The sequence below is a fragment of the Pinus tabuliformis genome, chromosome 8 (genome assembly GCF_031772625.1).
Source record: "Pinus tabuliformis cultivar Carrire ecotype Pingquan chromosome 8, CPIR1, whole genome shotgun sequence".
NCBI lineage: Eukaryota > Viridiplantae > Streptophyta > Pinopsida > Pinales > Pinaceae > Pinus > Pinus tabuliformis.
Window position 1 is genome coordinate 2051279432 of NC_142294.1, and position 6176 is coordinate 2051285607.

A 6176-nucleotide genomic window follows, 5' to 3' on the forward strand; every position below is an offset into this window, starting at 1 on the left:
ATGCAGCGGAAATAATACTTCATTTCATTAATGGAAAATACTGAAATATGCTTACAGACAGAAATGGAAATAAACTAGCTAGGGCGATGGTAGCTTATCTCTGAGAAGAGATGTGATGGCTACATGCCTCTGAACTGTGTTACAATGAGGCTCGAAGGCCTATTTATTGTTGAGAAACAATGGAAAAACCCTTAACATTCCAAAACCTAACCCTAGGAGATGAAACGCCAAACTGTGGGCCCCATTTGGGGGTAAGTTGGTACATCAACTTCCCGGGGTCGTAACTTTGGCATATGATCTCCATTTGACGCGTACAATAGCTCATTAGAAAGATCTATCCGAGCACTATCATTGTTGGAACAGGCAACACCAGTCCATTACATGGACTCGTGTTGCCCCCAGATTCCCCAAAAAACGTCGTTTAGGGCCTCAAAACGGCTCCGGAAGTTTAGGACCCGAAAAACTGCTAAAAATAGTAAGTTGTGCTACAATTAAGGAAACTGAAAATGCTGAGAAAGACAATGGTGGGGGTCCAGGTGGACTTGGCAGGTGGCCACCAATATCCACCTGGATCATTCCTCCCCCCTTAGGAAGCAATGGTCCCCATTGCGTTGAGCTCCTCCATGAGATGAGGAAACTTCTGCTGAACTTGTTCCCTGGTGAGCCACTTGCCCTGCTGAAGGAGTTGGCCCGCTTTGACAACTCGATACAGTTGGATATTCTGTTGGCGAGTGTTCTTGATCTGTGTGTCCATGATCCGATCAGTTGCAGCTTGTTCCATGCAATCTGGATTTAATTCTGTGGGTTTGAGCTGTTCTGCAATGTCGGATTTGTCTAGCAATGGTGGAAAGTATGGCCGAAGGTGGTCCACATTGAATACTGGGTGCAGGCCAAGGAATGGGGGAATGCTGAGCTCAAATGCATTGTCTCCCATAGCCTTAGTAATGGTGTAAGGACCATATCGGAGTGGTCTCAATTTCCGATAGGCTCCAGTAAGGCGTTCCTTTTGCAAATGCAACCAGACTTTGTCGCCCACCTGAAACTTGTGTGGCACCCGATGTTGATCATGTCGCTGCTTGTACTTGGCATTTGATTTCTCAAGAATGTCATGGACCTGCTGGCGAATATGTTGGATGCGCTCAATGAAGCTGGTGGCCTTATCTGTTTCGGACTGGACATGAGCTGAATTCATGTGAGTAGCTGCAAGTGGAATGGCCACATCAATGGGGCATAGTGGCTGGAATCCCAAACCCACCTGAAAAGGGCTATGGCCAGTGGAGTTGTGAAGAGCTCGGTTGTAGCTGTGCTGAACGTAGGGGAGGCTCTCGTCCCATGTGCGTGGATGCTTTGAGTTATACATGCGCAGAATGTGCACAATCATCCTATTGACAACCTCTGTTTGGCCATCAGTTTGAGGATGGAAGGCTGTGGACTTTGTGAGTTTGGTGTCCAGCATTGACCAGAGACTGGACCAAAAGGTGCTGAGAAACCGACTGTCCCGATCTGAGATGATAGACTGTGGGATCCCAAAGTGCACCCACACTCGTTCAAAGAAGAGTTTAGAAGTGGCTTCTGCTGTGATATTCTTCTTGCAGGCCATCATAATGGCCATCTTTGAGAACCTGTCGACGACCACAAAAACACAGTCATTTCCATGCTTAGTGGAAGGAAGGCCTGACATGTAATCCATGGAGATGGATTCCCAAGGTCAACTAGGGGTAGGAAACGGGGTATAGAGGCCTTGCTTCTTAATGGTCGGTTTGGCAATGGCACAGGAAGTACATGATCGGATGTACTTCCCAACATCCTGTCGAAGATTCGGCCAATAGAAATAGTTTTGCAGTACTGCCACTGTTTTCTCGACCCCGAAATGCCCAGCAGCCCGACTGTAGTGTGCTTCCCAAATCATCTTGGCACGCTCGCTTGAAGGAACACAAAGGTGACCGAGGTGGCATAATAGGGCATCTTGGAGGTGAAAATCTGCAACCTGCCGACCCTCCAAGAGTGTCTGGTATGTGTGGCCGAATTCTGGGTCGCTTTTGTAGAGAAGTGGCCAATCAGAAGTCTCGTTCCCGCAAGAGTTGAGCACGGTGGTTAGCGCCATGATCGGTGGTCGACTGAGGCAATCTGCAACATTATTGGTGCTGCCCTTTTTATACTTGATATTCAAGTGAAACTGTTGCAGGTATGTAGACCACTTCTGATGGCGATCATTCTGCAATTTCCCTTGGGTCTGTATGAACTACAGAGGTCGGTGGTCTGTGTGGATGACCGTTTCCTTCCCCAAAATGTAATGCTTCCATTGTCGATAGGCCTGTACAATGGAATACATCTCTTTATCATAAGTGGGGTACTTCCGGACTGTGTCTGAAAGTGTTTCACTGTGATATGCCACTGGATGTCCATGTTGAGTAAGGACTGCCCCAATAGCATAGTCAGAGGCATCTGTCTCGACCTTAAATGGTTGTTGTAAATCTGGTAACGCGAGCACTGGTGCCGTGCAGAGGCGATCCTTCAACTCCCTGAATGCCTTCTGTTGAGATTCATACCAAAAGAATTTTGCTTTCGCCCCGCCCTTGGTGACTTGACTCAAGGGCCAAGAAATATGAGAAAATCCCAACACAAACCTGCGGTAGAAGTTGGCAAGACCTAGAAAGCTGCGGAGCTCTGTTAGAGTGGTTGGAGAGGTCCAATCCCGAATGACTTGGACCTTGGCTGGATCGACATGCACCCCCTGTTCATCAATGATGTATCCCAGATACTGAACCTCGGTCATGCCAAAAGTGCATTTCTCCAAATTGGCACATAGCTTGTGTTGCCGCAGTGTTTGGAGAACCTGTCGGATGTGTTGGAGGTGCTCTTCCCAACTCTGGCTGAAGATCAGAATGTCATCCAAGTATACTACTACAAAGGAGTTGGTGAATGGCCACAAGATGTCATCCATTAGCCTCATAAAGGTTGCAGGAGCATTCGTCAATCCGAAAGGCATGACCAACCATTCGAAGAGGCCCTCCTTGGATTTGAAGGCAGTCTTCCACACATCTGAGGGTTCAATTGGTACCTGGTGATATCCTGACTTTAGATCGATCTTGCTGAAATATTTCGCCCCCTTTAGTTGGTCTAGGAGGTCATCAATCTGCGGGATCAGGTACCTATTACAGACAGTGATCTTGTTCAGCGCCCGATAGTCAATACAAAGTCTCCACGTCCCATCCTTCTTCTGTACCAACACTATCGGGCTCCCACAGGGCGAAGAACTCAGACAGATGTGACCTTTCTGCAGGAGCTCCTGAATCTGCCTCTTGATTTCATTGTTCTCCAGAACGGAGCGCCGATATATTGGTCCATTGGGTAGCGGCGCACTTGGGGTCAGATCGATGGAGTGCTTGACTTGACAGTGCAGAGGAACCCCTGCCGGGGAGGTGAAGATGTCTTCGTACTCCTCCACAATCTTGTCCATTTGTAGCTGCCGTGCAGAGGGACCCCGTTTGGAGGCCACGGCCACTGTCTTCTTCTTCCCTTGAGGGCGTATCATCAGGAAAACAAATTTCCTGGTTTTGGAAATGATCTTACTGCATTGTTTTGCAGTAATCAAAGAGATGGCGGCAGGTGGTGCTACCTCTGGTATCGTGAACAACTTATTTCCCAATGTAATAATAACAGCACGGGGCCTTGATTCATACACAGCATGTCGCTTCCACAAGTATGGTTGTCCTAGTAATACGTCACAAACATCAAGGGGAGCAATGTCACACAATACCTCATCCGTGAAGGGCTTGTTGTTGTATGGAAGGCGACACTGCTGGCTCACGCGAAGATCTCGCCCTTGGTGAAGCCACCCAATGGTGTATGGTTGTGGATGTGCTGTGGTCGGTAAGCCCAACCGCTTCACAACCTCTGCCGAAATGAGGTTCTTTTGACTCCCGCTATCAACAATGAACTGTATCGGGGAGCCCTTTACCCACATCTGGGAGTGGAAGAGACGCTCCTCCTCCTCCTCTGGATCTTCGGGTTCATTTTTCTGGATCTTTGCGGTAGCAACAGTGGCGCTGGGATCCGCATCAATGATCTGCTTCCCTTTTTCATACCCCTTATCGGGTTCTGACTCAGAGTCGGAACATGCATCTGATTCTGAAACCTTTAGCTCAGCCACCAGTGACTGCTTGGCCCGACACTCACTTGTGTTGTGAGTGGAGCTCTTATGGAACTCACACCATTTTCCAGTGTCCTTTCTCGGCTTCGCGGCGTTGCTCTTTGCTTGCAGCTTCGGCTGGTTGTCTTGGGCTGTCCCACCTTGGCTTTGTCCTTTGTTCTGTGGTTTAGGGGCACCTTTCCCCTGCTTTGGATTCGCAGATCCAAAGTCTCGCTTCTTTTGTTTAAACTTCTGCTCGACCTTGACGGCATACCGGTATGCTGCGCCGAGCAAGGGGATGTTTAGGAACTGTATTTCTTCCTGGATGTACTTGTGCAGGCAGCCACGGTATTTGAGTATCAAATGTTGCTCCGAATCCTTGATACCCAACTTTGTGCGAAGGGTATGGAAAAGATTGGTGAACTCCGGCACGTCTTGGTCCCTTCCCTGCCGCAGCGTGGTCCACTTTATGTATTCATCCTCATAGCTTCCGACAGGGTAGTACTGCTCCTTGATGGCATCTCGGAACGAATCCCAGGTGGGTGCGGCTGAAAATAGTGAGCCAGTACTTTCATCCTTCTGCTCGCAGTAGGTTTCCCACCAGTCCTTGACGTGGGGGGCTGCTTTGAGAAGAGCAAAAAAAATCTTTTCCCGACTCGAAAATTCATGAACAGAAAAATAACCCTCTAGCAGATTTAACCATTTATCTACGGCATCGGCGTCTATCTGACCCTCGAATATGGGGATTTCAAAATTAACTTGTACCTTAAAGGGTGTGGCGTTTCCAGAGGAGCTGCTGGAAGCCGATGCGCTGCTTCTGGGTAGCCGCTGAAGGATCTGCACAAAGCTGTCCATCATCGCGTTCCGTTGTCGCTCGAGCGCTTCTTCGAGCAAGATTTTGATGGGATCTCCTGCCCCCTCATCTTTCTTCTCGTCCGCCATGGGAGGCCGTCGGGATTTGCGAGGCTGGTCTTGCAAAGGTTCAACCAGTTCAAGCCCTAACTCCTTATATCCCGACCTTGTTGGGGATATGCAAAGAAAAATAGAGAAAAAGCAGACCGCTCTGATACCACTGATCCGGATTTAAACAGGAACGCAACAAATTACAGAGATAACCATATACACAAAGATGCAGCGGAAATAATACTTCATTTCATTAATGGAAAATACTGAAATATGCTTACAGATAGAAATGGAAATAAACTAGCTAGGGCGATGGTAGCTTATCTCTGAGAAGAGATGTGATGGCTACATGCCTCTGAACTGTGTTACAATGAGGCTCGAAGGCCTATTTATTGTTGAGAAACAATGGAAAAACCCTTAACATTCCAAAACCTAACCCTAGGAGATGAAACGCGAAACCGTGGGCCCCGTTTGGGGGTAAGTTGGTACATCAACTTCCTGGGGTCGTAACTTTGGCATATGATCTCCGTTTGACGCGTACAATAGCTCATTAGAAAGATCTATCCGAGGACTATCATTGTTGGAACGGGTAACACCAGTCCATTCCATGGACTCGTGTTGCCCCCGGATTCCCCAAAAAACGTCGTTTAGGGCCTCAAAACGGCTCCGGAAGTTCAGGACCCGAAAAACTGCTAAAAATAGTAAGTTGTGCTACAATTAAGGAAACTGAAAATGCTGAGAAAGACAATGGTGGGGGTCTAGGTGGACTTGGCAGGTGGCCACCAATATCCACCTGGATCATTTAGCTGGAAAAATGATTCATTATGGTACAAAGATCACTTATACCTCTGTAAGAATTCCCAACTCAAAGAAAAGATTCTTATGGAATTGCACACTTCTCCCTTAGGAGGGCACTCAAGTTTTTAAAAACTTACCACAGGGTTAATAAGGAATTTTTTTTGGGATGGCCTTAAATCGGATATTCAAAATTTTGTGGCGGAATGTTTGGTTTGCCAACAAAATAAAGTTGAAACAATGAAGACCCTGGGTCTATTACAACCTTTATCCATTCCAAGCCAACGTTGGGAGGAGGTTTCAATGGATTTTATCACAGGTTTACCCAAGTCTGAGGGAAATAGTG